At 39.5% G+C, this 13,495-nt stretch overlaps 1 protein-coding gene across 8 annotated transcripts in view; it reads left to right on the forward strand.

Moving 5' to 3' along the window:
* The window catches only part of LRAT (lecithin retinol acyltransferase), a 51,842-nt gene that overhangs the window by 11,057 nt on the left and 27,290 nt on the right, over positions 1 to 13,495 (forward strand). The window contains exons 2-3 of one of the 8 annotated variants that reach the window (XR_008506518.2): positions 6,107 to 6,216; positions 6,719 to 11,905. The exons of 5 other annotated variants lie outside the window; for them this stretch is intronic. The gene's annotated coding sequence lies outside the window, so the exon portion shown is untranslated. Of the gene's footprint in view, positions 1 to 6,106; positions 6,217 to 6,718; positions 11,957 to 13,495 lie in introns of those variants that run through there. 2 more of the 8 variants (XR_008506519.2, XR_006791682.3) reach the window with 2 other exon arrangements.

The following is a 13,495-nucleotide window of genomic DNA, read 5'->3' on the forward strand; positions in this document are numbered from 1 at the left end:
GTAATAAAGTATGATTCAATTTAAGTGATTGGATTACCATGTATATATCTGGGGCTTACAAGTAGTTAAGGATATTAATTTTGAAATAGCAGATCAATAGCTTTTATTTTGATTCTGGGACCTTTATCTTTTGCCCACATTATAGGAGATAACAATAACAAAAAAGCAGAATACATGATTGTCATCATTCAAAGTGAACTAATAGTCTTATTAAATTGACACTCCTTGTCCACTTGTTAAACTGACAGGATTTGGAGTACCTAGAAGTCAGTATGAGACCCTTTGACATAGGCTAAATTGGGTGATCCAAACACTAAATCTAGAGATGAGGGAGAGGTCTGTGACATGGCTAGGGAAGAACTTGATAGAAATAGTAGACTTTTAGATATTTCCTGGGTGTCAAATCTATTTTCTTTTTAAGATTTTATTTATTTATTTATTTAGAGAGAGAGGGCAGGGAGAGGGGCAGAGGGAGGGACAGGGACAGGCAGACTTTGCACTGAGCCGAGCGGTGTATAGAAATGCAACTGATTACTGCATTGATTTTATATCCTACCTCTTTACTGAATTCCTGTATGAGTTCTAGCAGTTTTGGGGTAGAGTCTTTTAGGTTTTCCACATAAAGTATCATATCATCTGCAAACAGTGAGAGTTTCACGTCTTCTTTGCTGATTTGGATGCCTTTTATTTCTTTTTGTTGTCTTATTTCTGTGGCTAGGACTTCTAATACTCTGTTGAATAGCAGTGGTGATAGTGGACATCCCTGCCGTGTTCCTGACCTTAGGGGGAAAGCTCTCAGTTTTTCCCCTTTGAGAATGATACTCGCTGTGGGTTTTTCATAGATGGCTTTTATGATATTGAGGTATGTACCCTCTATCCCTACACTCTGAAGAGTTTTAATCAAGAAAGGATGCTTCATTTTGTCAAATGCTTTTTCTGCATCTATTGAGAGGATCATATGGTTCTTGTTCTTTCATTAATGTATTGCATCATGTTGATTGATTTGCGGATTTTGAACCAAACTTGCAGCCCAGGAATGAATCCCACTTGGTCGTGGTGAATAATCCTTTTAATGTACTGTTGGATCCTATTGGCTAGTATTTTGGTGAGAATTTTTGCATCCATGTTCATCAAGGATATTGGTCGGTAATTCTCTTTTTTGATGGGGTCTTTGGTTTGGGGACCAAGGTAATGGTGGCCTCATAAAACGAGTTTGGAAGTTTTCCTTCCATTTCTATTTTTTGGAACAGTTTCAGAAGAATAGGTATTAATTCTTCTTTAAATGTTTGGTAGAATTCCCCTGGGAAGCCATCTGGCCCTGGGCTTTTGTTTTTGGGAGATTTTTGATGACTGCTTCCATTTCCTTAGTGGTTATAGGTCTGTTCAGGTTTTCTATTTCTTCCTGGTTCAGTTTTGGTAGTTGATACATCTCTAGGAATGCATCCATTTCTTTCAGATTATCTAATTTGCTGGCATATAGTTGCTCATAATATGTTCTTATAATTGTATTTCTTTGGTGTTTGTTGTGATCTCTCTGCTTTCATTCATGATTTTATTTATTTGGGTCCTTTCTCTTTTCTTTTTGATAAGTCTGGCCAGGGGTTTATCAATCTTATTAATTCTTTCAAAGAACCAGCTCCTAGTTTCATTGATCTGTTCTACTGTCCTTTTGGTTTCTATTTCATTGATTTCTGCTCTGATCTTTACTATTTCTCTTCTCCTGTTGGGCTTAGGCTTTATTTGCTGTTCTTTCTCCAGCTCCTTTAGGTATAGGGTTAGGTTGTGTATTTGAGACCTTTCTTGTTTCTTGAGAAAGGCTTGTATTGCTATATACTTTCCTCTTAGGACTGCCTTTGCTGCATCCCAAAGATTTTGAACAGTTGTGTTTTCACTTTCATTTGTTTCCACGAATTTTTTTAATTCTTCTTTAATTTCCTGGTTGGCCATTCATTCTTTAGTAGGATGCTCTTTAATCTCCATGTATTTGAGTTCTTTCCAGCTTTCCTCTTGTGATTGAGTTCTACTTTCAAAGCATTGTGGTCCAAAAATATGCAGGGAATGATCCCAATCTTTTGGTACCGGTTGAGACCTGACTTGTGACCTAGGATGTGATCTATTCCAGAGGATGTTCCATGGGCACTCGAGAAGAATGTGTATTCTGTTGCTTTGGGATGGAATGTTCTGAATATATCTGTGAAGTCCATCTGGTCCAGTGTGTCATTTAAAGTCTTTATTTCTTTGTTGCTCTTTTGCTTAGATGATCTGTCCATTTCAGTGAGGGGGGTGTTAAAGTCCCCTACTATTATTGTATTATTGTTGATGTGTTTCTTTGATTTTGTTATCAATTGGCTTATATAGTTGGCTGCTCCCGTTTTAGGGGCATAGATATTTACAATTGTTAGATCTTTTTGTTGGATAGACCCTTTAAGTAGGATATAGTGTCCTTCCTCATCTCTTATTACAGTCTTTGGTTTAAAATCTAATTTGTCTGATATAAGGATTGCCACCCCAGCTTTCTTTTGGTGTCCATTAGTATGGTAAATGGTTTTCCACCACCTCACTTTCAATCTGGGGGTGTCTTTGAGTCTAAAATGAGTCTCTTGCAGACAGCATATCAATGGGTCTTGTTTTTTTTATCCAGTCTGATACCCTGTGTCTTTTGATTGGGGCATTTAGCCCATTTACATTCAGGGCCACTATTGAAAGATATCAATTTAGTGCCATTGTATTGCCTGTAAGGTGACTGTTACTGTATATTGTCTCTGTTCCTTTCTGGTCTGTGTTACTTTTAGGTTTTCTCTTTGCTTAAAGTACCCCTTTCAATATTTCTTGTAGATCTGGTTTGGTGTTCGCAAATTCCTTTAGTTTTTGTTTGTCCTGGAAGCTTTTTATCTCTCCTTCTATTTTCAATGACAGCCTAGCTGGATATAGTATTCTTGGCTGCATATTTTTCTCATTTAGTGCTCTGAATTATGCCAGTCCTTTCTGGCCTGCCAGGTCTCTGTGGATAGGTCTGCTGCCAATCTAATGTTCCTACTGTTGTAGGTTACAGACCACTTGCCCAAGCTGCTTTCAGGATTTTCTCTTTGTCTCTGAGACTTGTGAGTTTTACTATTAGATGTCAGGGTGTTGACCTATTTTTATTGATTTTGAGGGGGATTCTCTGTGCCTCCTGGATTTTGATGCCTGTTTCCTTCCCCAAATTAGGGAAGTGCTCTGCTATAATTCGCTCCAATAAACCTTCTGCCTCCCTCTCTCTTTCTTCTTCTTCTGGGATCCCAATTATTCTAATGTTGTTTCATTTTGTGGTTTCACTTATCTCTCAAATTCTCCCCTCGTGATCCAGTAGTTGTTTATCTCTCTTTTTCTCAGCTTCTTTATTCTCCATCATTTGGTCTTCTATATCACTAATTCTCTCTTCTGCCTCATTCATCCTAGCAGTTAGAGCCTCCATTTCTTATTGCACCTCATTAATAGCCTTTTTGATTTCGACTTGGTTAGATTTTAGTTCTTTTATTTCTCCAGAAAAGGATTCTCTAGTACCTTATATGCTTTTTTCAAGCCCAGCTAGTATCTTTATAATCGTCGTTCTGAACTCTAGTTCCGACATCTTACTAATGTCTGTATTGATTAGGTCCCTGACAGTCGGTACTGCCTCTTGTTCTTTTTTTTTGAGGTGAGTTTTTCTGTCTTGTCATTTTGTCCAGAGGAGAATAGATGAATGAGAGAACAAAACACTAAAAAAATGCTAAAGGGTAACACAACCCCAGAAAATATACAATAAACAAATCACAAGAGACTTGAAACCGGGGGGGAGGGGGGAGTGGAAGGAAGGGGGAAAAGAATATGATCAGGCTGGTGAATAGAACAGAGCCACACACTAGATTGTGTGTGTATTTTTGTCTCTTAGAAGAAATTGCCTCCTTTGGGGTGCCTGGGTGGCTCAGTTGTTAAGCGTCTGCCTTCGGCTCAGGTCATGATCCCAGGGTCCTGGGATCGAGCCCCACATCAGACTTCCTGCTCAGTGGGAAGTTTGCTTCTCTCTCTCCCACTCCCCCTGCTTGTGTTCCCTCTCTCACTGTGTCTCTCTCTGTCAAATAAACAAATAAAATCTTAAAAAAAAAAAAAAAGAAGAAATTGCCTCCCAAAATTTTAAAAGAAAGAAAAACTTATATATACACAAAAGTAAGGTTAAATACTATGAAGGGATAGAATATGCCTGTAAAGATGAGAATTTAAAAAGATTTTTAAAAAGGAATTGATAAGAAGTTGGTTGAAAAAAGAATGAAAAAATTTTAAAAAAGAGAGAATGTTATCAGGCAGGTGACTAGAACAACGGCATACACTAGATTTAGGGTATATTTTGGTCTGTTAGAAGAAACTGTATCCCAAAATTTTAAAGAAAGAAAAAATTATATATATACAAATAATAAGGTTAAATACAATGAAGAGATAGAATATGACTGTAAAAATGAAAAATTAAAAGAAAAAAAAATTTTTTTTAAAGATTTTTATTCAATTATTTGACAGAGAGAGAGAGACAGCGAGAGAGGGAACACAAGCAGGATGAGTAAGAGAGGGAGTGGCAGGCTTCCCGCAGAGCAGGGAGCCTGATGCGGGGCTCGATCCCAGGACCCTGGGATCATGACCCGAGCCGAAGGCAGACATTTAATGACTGAGCCACCAAGGCGCCCCTAAAAAAAATTTTTAAAAAGGAATTGATAAGATGCTGGTTGAAAAAGGAAAGAAGAAAAATTCAACTAAAAAAATAGAAAAAGAAAAAAATAAAGAAAATTTAAAAAATTAACTTTGAAAGACTAAGGAATCATGGGGAAAAAGCCATGAATTCTATGTGTGTATTCCCCTAGTGCTGGCATTCTGCCGTTCTCCTTGATTGGTAAACTTGGTCTTGGCAGACTGTTCTTGCTGATCTTCTGGGGGAGGGGCCTGTTGCTGTGATTCTCAAATGTCCTTGCTGGAGGCAGAATTGCCCCACCCTTGCCCGTCGGGGCTAAGTAATCTGCTCGGGTTTGGTCTTGGGAGCTTTTGTTCCCTGAAAGCTTTCTGTACAGCTTTGGAGGCCGAGAGTGAAAATGACAGCCTCCCAATCTCTGCTCCGGAGCTGGGATCTTGGGGCCCCACTCCTCAGTGACCCCCAGAGAAAAGCAGTCAATCACTCCCGTCTTCCTGGTCTCCACCACACTGCCTGTGCCAGGGATCACAGTTTTTGGCAACCCTGAGCTGAGAGCCCATTCCTGGGCTCCGTCTCTGCAGCCAGCTTCCCTGCTCAAAAACCTGGGAGCTCTGCCGCACTCAGGCACTCCCGGTCTTTCTGTGACCCCGAGGGTCCTGAGACCACACTGTCCCAGCGAGGGTTCTACCTCCTGCCTAGCCACTGGAGCGACGTCCCTCAGCGGAGCCGACTTCTAAAAGTTCCGATTTTGTGCTCCACTGCTCTATCACTTGCCGGTAGTGGGTGATGGAGGCCCCCTCCCCCCCATCTATCTTCCTGAATATCGCCTCGGATTCGCTTCTCCACACGTCCTGCCTTCCAGAAAGTGGTCACTTTTCTGTTCAGAGAGTTGCTACTATTCTTTTCTTCGATCTCCTGTTAAGTCTGTAGGTATTCTGAATGGTTTGATCCCTATCTAGCTGTATTCCTGGGACCAGATGAAATTTAGGTCTCCTACTTCTCTGCCATCTTGCACCTCCCCCCAACTTCTATTCATTTTCTGATAGCAGACTTTTAGAAATTCATATACCTTAACAGTCTAAGACCAGAGGATTGCAATACATAATTAGATGTATTTATTTACCACCCCAAATCAACAATCAGGACAATCAAAGCTAAAGGTGGTATAATAGAAGCTCCTACTACTATATAAATAATCTTTTCTGTCGTCTTTGATTTTGGTATATGTTCCTACTTAAACACATTCTTTATTTTGATTCATTGGTGTTTTATGACTGACTAAAAGCAACAGTGAGGCTCTACATTATTTTTGGCACTCCTTCACCCCCAAATAAAGCCATTTGTCACTCCTTCCAACTTTGCGTGGGTCTTATGAAAAGGTTTGACCCTTTTTATTTTATTATTTTTTTTAAGTAGGTTCCACGCTTGGCATGGAGCCCAATGTGGGGCTTGAATTGAAAACCCTGAGATCAAAACCTGAGCTGAGATCAAGAGTCTGGCATTTAACCAACTGAGCCTCCCAGGTGCCTCCACCTTTGACCTATTTTAGATGTTTGGATATGTGAGATCAATAGCTCTTGGAGATTATCAGTGCCACTACACTTTGATAAACAAGTTTAGAAGGCAGGGCATTGCAGTTAGAAGGTTTATGCAAGAGTTTTGGGAAAACAGGCAGGGACCAAAACCAGACAGATCACCATCAGTGTTTTGAGTGGGAGTGTTTGAAATGGGCTGGGATTGCCACCTGAGGAATCATTCAGGCAAGGTTTAATTGAAGGCCATGACTCAGTAGAATGGAGTCACAGTAGGGCCAAAGTATTAACAGGTTGCAACCCAATAGCTTAGCCTTCCCCAGGGAAGCTTGTGGTCATGATCAGAGAAGTTAGCAAGATATACTGAGAATTTCTTAAGGAACAGAAGACAGCCAGATAAGCTGAGTTCTAGCTCTGAAATAGTACTATGTATCAGTTCCTGTCAATTATTTTGATTAGCTATATTTAACTTGCCTTTTCTCTGTCTGGACAGGTACAAGTCTTCCATAGACAGCTTTGCTACTGTGTTGGTATTTCTAAGAATACTGAGGCAAATCAGCAGCTGTATCTTCAAACTCCCAGGACCTGAGCCATGTTTATGTGGGACAGTATTGCTCTGCCCAGAGACCTCAGCAGAAGCTCGCTCAGAAGCTAAGTCCTCTGATTTCCTTTTAGCCTAGCCTCCTTCATGGGACTTTTACTCCAGTTCCTCCTTACCCCTACATTCTGGGCCAAGGGCCAGGCTTATAAAACCCCAGACTTTGGATCAGGGTTTAGACATACATTGCCTATAAAAATGTCTCTGAATCGGCAATAATCTCCTGTGCAACTGTACTTGGCTTTAAAATGCTATATGTCTTTAGCAATTGCTCTTACTGGAACCAAATCTACTGAGGTTGGATTAGGGATGATATAAACATTCTCAACCAATGGAGGAAAATAATCTAGTAACATTTCTTTCACTGTCTCCTTGTCAAAGCTTTTAAAACTACTGACCTCTGATCTCAGGTTCCTAAGTGTTACTTGGGAAAGCTATATACTAGTGTGATTTGATTCTGCTGCAGTGTCGGGCTAAGTGATTCTCAACCCAGGGCATTTAGAAAAGAATCGGGTTATTTCCTTGGTTATCACAATGACAGGGGAGCAATCCTGGCATTGAATGGATGGAAGCCAGTGATGCTAAGCTTCCTACAATGCACACAACAGTCCTGCACAAAATTCCCACAACACACGCAGGACTGACAATACTTGTAGTGAGTGATCTCTAGTTGACTCCCAGCTGCATTTCCACTAGCGACTGTCCCAAACTATTTCTGTTCTTCTCAAAACCACTCAGTTACCACCCCCAGTTCATCTTCTTGTTTCCTCAGACTCTTCACTCAACAAAAACTTACTCAAATTCCCTCCTTCTTCCCTTTACTCCTCTCTCTGTGCCCACCCTGTTCTCCTTCCTGCCCCCTCAGAAAAAGGAATTTTTCACCTCCTTTCCAAGGATCACAACAACTCCACCCAAGCCTTCGGTCCCTTCCATCCCCTCACACCCCACCCCATCCCCAACTCTGTCTCTGTCTCTTGCATCTTTAATGCCTTGCCAGTCCTTTCCTCGCCTTAGAAAAGTACTTGAGTTTTTCTGTCCCAAAGATCAAATAAAAGCAAAGACAGAACTCTTAAACCAACTACTTACCCCTTAAATTAACATTCCACTTCATTTCTTCCACATAGGGCCCAGTGTCTATAAAGCATTTTAAGCACTCACTGGTTCTATTTCTTTACCATCTACTGGCTCCTAAAACCCTCATAAGGTAATTTCCACTCTCCTAATTCTGCTCTCCTGAAGGTTACTTCAATGGCCAGTTGCCAGACCACTCACTCTTCAAATTCCTTGGATTTCTTTACAGAATTAGATCCTTGATAAATCACTTATTAAAGATCATTACTCCCCACTTTTCTTCAGCTTGCCACTTGATTGGTCCCAATAAGAGTAGGGCCAGCCACACAAGATGAGGGTCTTCATTTTCCTGCACTCCCTTTTAGTATTTCCGTATTTCCCCTACTTGTATATGTCCAGAACTCTGGCTATCCTGTCTTTGGAGCTCCTTTTCCTCCTCCCTTTGCCATACACTGAATGCAGGTGTCAGCCACCCTCTACTCAGTGTCATTGGCCTTCTTCGCAACCAAGTGAATGATCCTCAAATCTACCAACATTCCTAGTCATAACGCCACTCTTCAACTTCAGGCCAGACTATTAGTTACCTGACAGATAATTCCACCTGGCTGGTCCACTACCACTCTCTAAATTTAAAATAATAAAATCTAAAACATTCTGGTGTGTTTCTTTTACAGCACTTTAAATTTGGTGATCATTTTTATAGGTGACTGTCTTCCCTACCAACCTAGGAACTCCTTGAAGACAAGGATGGTTTCTTATTTAATTTTGCCCTAATATGTGCTTCAGAAATGTTAATTGGATAGTAAGGAAACTGATGAGTGAGTGAAGACTTGAAGTTCCTTAGAAAATAGATGGTGTCTTTCATATTTGTGGTCCGGGGCCTGGGCTGGTGCTTAGCACAGAGTAGGTACTACACAAATACCTTTTGAGTGAATCTGCCTTCTCTTCTTCCAAGCCAGTACCTTCTAGTTTCTTTCCTATCAATGTCAATGATACTAGCATTTTCCTACTTACCCAAGTTACAAACCTCAGTATTCACTGACCCTTCCACAGTCACTAAATCCAATGAGTCTGGTAAGTCTCCCTCAAAGATTTTAAATATTCCCTTTTACAGGCATACCTTGTTTTACTGTGCTGTACTTTATTGCACTTTGCAGATATTGCGTTTTTTACAAATTGAACGTTTGTAGCAAACCTGTGTCCAGCAAGTCTGTGGGTGCCATTTTTCCAAGACCACATGCTCACTTTGTGTTTCTGTGTCACATTTTGGTAATTCTTGCAATATTTCAAACTTTTTCATTAATGTAATATTTGTTAGGGAAATCTGTGATCAGTGATCTTTGACGTTACCATTGTAATTGTGTTGGGGTATCACAGACCGTGCCCATATAAGACAACAAACTTAATAAATGTTGTGTGTGTTCTGACTGCCATTACCCTGTCTTTCTTCCTCTCCTTGGGCCTCTTTCTTCCCTGAGACACAGCAGTGTTGAAACTAGGCCGATTAGCAACCCTACAATGACCTCTAAGTGTTCACGTGAAAAGAAGAGTTGCCTGCCTCTCACTTTAAATCAAAAGCTAGAAATGATTCAGCTTAGTGAGGAAGGCATATCAAAAGCCAAGATAGGCTGAAAGTTAGGCCTCCTGTGCCAAACAGTTGACCGAGTTGCGAAGGCAAAGGAGAAGTTCTTGAAGGAAATTAAAAGTGATACCCCAGGGAATACATGAATGATAAGAAAGGGAAACAGTCTTATTGCTGATATGGAGAAAGTTTGAGTGGTCTGGATAGAAGATCAAACCAGCTACAACATTCCATTAAGCCAAAGCCTAATCCAGGGCAAGGCCCTAACTTTTTTCAATTCTATGAAGGCTAAGAAAGATGAGGAAGCTGCAGAGGAAATGTTGGAAGCCAGCATAGGTTAGTTCATGAGGTTTAAGGAAAGAAGCCAGCTCTATGACATGAAGTCCAAGATGAAGCAGCGGGTGCTGATGGAGAAGCTGTAGCAAGTTCTCCAGAAGATCCAGCTAAGATAATTCATGAAGGTGGCCTCACTAAACGATAGATTTTCTTTTTTTTTTTTTTAAAGATTTTATTTATTTATTTTACAGAGAGAGACAGTGAGAGAGGGAACACAAGCAGAGGGAGTGGGAGAGGAGAAGCAGGCTCCCCGCGGAGCAGGGAGCCCGATGTGAGGCTCGATCCCAGGACCCTAGGATCATGACCTGAGCTGAAGGCAGACGCCTAATGACTGAGCCACTCAGGTGTCCCTAAACAATAGATTTTCAGTGTAAATGGAACAGATTTCTATTAGAAGAAGATTCCATCTAAGACTTTTAGAGCTAGAAAGAAGTCAGTGCCTGGCTTCAAAGCTTCGAAGGACAGGCTGACTCTCTTGTTAGGGGCTAATGCAGCTGGTGATGTTAAGTTGAAGCCAATGCTCATTTGCCATTCTGAAAAGCCTGGAACCCTTAAGAATTATACTAAATTTACTCTGCCTGTGCTCTATAATGGAACAACAAAATCTGGATGACAGCACATCTGTTTACAACATGGTTGACTGAATATTTTAAGCCCACTGTTGAGACCCATTGTTCAGAAAAAAGTGCTTTAATTGCCATTGACAATGCACCTGGTCACCTAGGAGATCTGATGAACAATGAGATTAATGTTCTCATGCCTGCTAACACAACTTCCATTATGTAGCCCATGGAGCAAGGAGTATTAGACTTTTAAGTCTTAACATTTAAGAAATACATTTCATAAAGCTGTAGCTGTCATAGATAGTGACTCCTCTGATGGATCTGGGCAAAGTAAACTAACACCTTCTGGAAAAGACTCACCATTTTAGATGCCATTAGGCACATTTGTGATTCATGGGAAGAGGTCAAAAATATCAACATTATGAGGACTTTGGAAGAAGTTGATTACAGTTCTCATGGATGACTTAGAGGAGTTCAAGACTTTAGTGGAGGAAGTCACTGCAGATGTGGTGGGAATAGTGAGAGAACTAGAATTAGATGTGGAGCCTGAAGATGTGACTGAATTGCTGCAAGCTCATGATCAAACTTTCACAGGTGAGTTACTTCTTATAGATGAGCAAAGAAAATGGTTTTTTCAGATGGAATCTACTCCTGGTGAAGAGGCTGTGAAGATTATTGAAATGACAATAAAGGATTTAGAATATTATGTAAATTTAGTTGATAAAGCAGGGGTAGGGTTTGAGAGAGCTGATTCAATTTTGAAAGAAGTTCTACTGTGGGTAAAATGCTATCAAACATCATCGCAAGCTACAGAGAAATGGTTCATGAAAGGAAGAGTCAATACATGTGGTAGACTTCACTGTTGTCTTATTTTAAGAAAGTGCCACAGCCACCCTGACCTTCAGCAGCCACCACCTTGATCAGTCGACAGACATCAACATCAAGCCAAGGCCCTCCACCAGCAAAAAGATTAGGATTCATTGAAAGCTCAGATGATGGTTAGCAATTTTTAGCAATAAATTATTTTTTAATTAAGGTATGTACATTGTTTTTTTAGACAGAATGCTATTGCATACTTAATAGACTACCTACAGTGTAGTAGAGAGAATGGGAGAAAGGGCATTCCAAGCTCAGGGAACAGAGAGAATTTGCAAGTAGGGAATAAGAACAGATGAGTCTGAGGATGGGAGCTTTAGTCAGGAAATGGAGGGCCTCTTTGACACACTAAAGAGCTTAGACTTTACCATTCCCAATATACAATCTCTGCTTTCCCAACTCCATGTCTTGGATCTCAGTATTTGCTTTGGCATGTGTCTGTTTATCTTGTATTAATGTTGTTGGAGACCCTTTCTGGCACCATCAGCTCCTTGAACGAGAGGGAGTATGTTTTGTTCTCCCTCTATTATGTCCTTATATTCTTTCGTTCTGGGCACTAAGTGCATAGCAGATGCTCAATAAATATTTGTGACCCTTGGATCACTTTTTCAGATTTTCCATATCAATTTATAAGCTAGTATTTAGTAGTAAACAGAATACCTTTTTTTTTCAGAACATCTTTTTCAATAAGAAAATATCTTTAGTAAAGGAAATCATTAAAACTACTTTTTTTTGAGAGTTGTTTTGGGGCATTTAAAAATACCTTAAATTATTAAATTGTATAATTTGGGGTCTGTTTTTTATTGGTATTAGAATGAATTTTTGAGACTGGAAAGTAAAAGCTACTGGAGGAACAGTTAAAAATTTTTATTTAATTTGTGAGAATTATAAGGATTATGTTAAGATGTCTTAGTTTCTAAAAGTTTACTTTTTAAGTTAGTTTTATGTAGGTGGAAAGATTCAGTCAGCTGTTTTTTAATTGTGAATGTCATTTATGAATAGTTACGTAATTAAATAAAAGTATTTTAGGAAAATTTACATTTTTCAGGTTTCTAAATTTTTTTAGTTTTGTCTTAAAAACAAAACAAAACAAAACTTTTGCCCCCAAGAAATTAGTTTGCATCATAATGGAAGCATTTAGAAAAAGCAAGCCTTATATATTCTATTGCTCTTCAGTTTATTTCAGTGAATATTCAATATTTGAATAAAGTAACAAAGAATATTTCCTAAGAATGTAATAGCTCCTTAAATATTCAGCATTAAATCAAGTTTAATCTTGTGTGTGTGAGTCAGGCACAGTTCTAGATTTATGGCCATATATGTCTTTCCATAGGAGATGGTTATTTTGAAGCATGCACCACCTAAACCCACCCACATTTTAAATATTTAAGCAGATGTGATATATTCATTGATCTCTAAGGATGTTGCTAGATCTTCCAGTTCATCCTCACCCTCTCATCCTACCCCCTTTGTTATTTGTAGCATGTCCTAAAAAGAGCCATTTGCACTAGGGACTAAAATATTAATGTGTAATTCCAATTTAGTACTCATTAAAAAATTTCCCTAATCAGTTGGACTAACTAGCACCAATAGCATGGGTTGTTGAATTTAAACATCACTCCAGAATACAATGATTTTTAAAATAGTATGGCCATTATCAGTATTTGGATAATGGAATCTGTACTTGAAGAACCAAATCCTAGGAAATGTGTAGACCTAAGAAATGTTTTCTGATTCTGTTAACCAGAGAAGCATGTGGCCACCACATGGTCAGTAATACAGCCACTCACCAGCTCCCTCACACCACACACACACACACACACACACACACTGCTGCAATTTTCTTGAGAACAAAGAGCCTGTTTTGTCATTCTTCCTAATAAACTCATGTTTCCTATCAGTACCAGGGAACACCACACAAAGCACCTCTTTGAATGTCTTTGAGTGACTTCATGCTTAGATTGGTTCGTAAAGGGTTAAGGTTTTCTTTATATAACATCATTTTGTGGGTGTGCTCAATCACAAGGAAATCATGAAAGCTAGAATACATTCAATTTAAGATCTTTATTTTCTGGATAAGTAAAATTGGAGAAAAATCATATCCTTTCTTTGGGGCCATCTGGTAACCTAAGAAGGAAGGAGTAAATATGTTTCTAGTTGCTTTGAACAAACCCATATGCTGCCGGTCATTACTAATACCAGCCAATGAGAGTTGAATTTCACTAGTGTTTTCTGAGATGTGCT

Source organism: Mirounga angustirostris, unplaced genomic scaffold (genome assembly GCF_029215605.1).
Source record: "Mirounga angustirostris isolate CCGP_5_RB_7025 unplaced genomic scaffold, mMirAng1.0.hap1 SCAF_2, whole genome shotgun sequence".
In the NCBI taxonomy this organism is placed as follows: Eukaryota; Metazoa; Chordata; class Mammalia; order Carnivora; family Phocidae; genus Mirounga; species Mirounga angustirostris.